A 732-nucleotide genomic window follows, 5' to 3' on the forward strand; every position below is an offset into this window, starting at 1 on the left:
GCTCAACAAACCGAGGCCCATCTCTGCCACCGCCATCACCAACGACACATTTTGCCCTCATCTGTCTTTTTGGGCATGGGCTCCCTGCAGTCACCACTGATAGGGTCTAGGTACGTTTCCCCCCTCCCCGGCTCCCCAACTCCCTTCGGGCTCCCGGCAGCAGAAGTGACCGTGATCATCCGGCATGCTCCTGATGCCCAGTAGGGAGGAGGGAATTCACCCAATAAGACCTTCACTGGTTGAAGTGGACCCTCTGGCGATCCACTTCCCTTTGAGGCATGAGGCTTCTGGGTTTACAAGAGAGAGGCTCCCTGGTCTCTCCCTCCTCCACAGAGCTGTGCACTGCAGTACCCGCGCACGCACCCCGCCCAGCATGGAGGCGAATGCCCCTCTCATGCAAGCAGTTTCTAATAAGGTAGTTAAACTTTGATAAACTAAAAAACATTACCCAGAACCTGGTGAAAATCCATCCTTATTTCTCAACCACCTTACAGAGGCCCTAACCAAATACATTAAGCTAGATCTTGAGTCTCCCATCAGGGCTACAGTGTTAGCAACCCATTTCATTACTCAATCGGCTCATGATATTAGAAAAAGCTCAAATGAGCTGAGAAGGACTATCAGACCCCTATCTGAGATTTGGTGAAAATGGCTTTTAAAGCAGGCTCCATTGCATAAAAGAAGGTAACACCCCAAACTCAGGCTTTGACAGCAGCCCTGAGGCCTACATCT

This window comes from Callospermophilus lateralis, chromosome 1 (genome assembly GCF_048772815.1).
Source record: "Callospermophilus lateralis isolate mCalLat2 chromosome 1, mCalLat2.hap1, whole genome shotgun sequence".
NCBI classification, from domain to species: Eukaryota; Metazoa; Chordata; class Mammalia; order Rodentia; family Sciuridae; genus Callospermophilus; species Callospermophilus lateralis.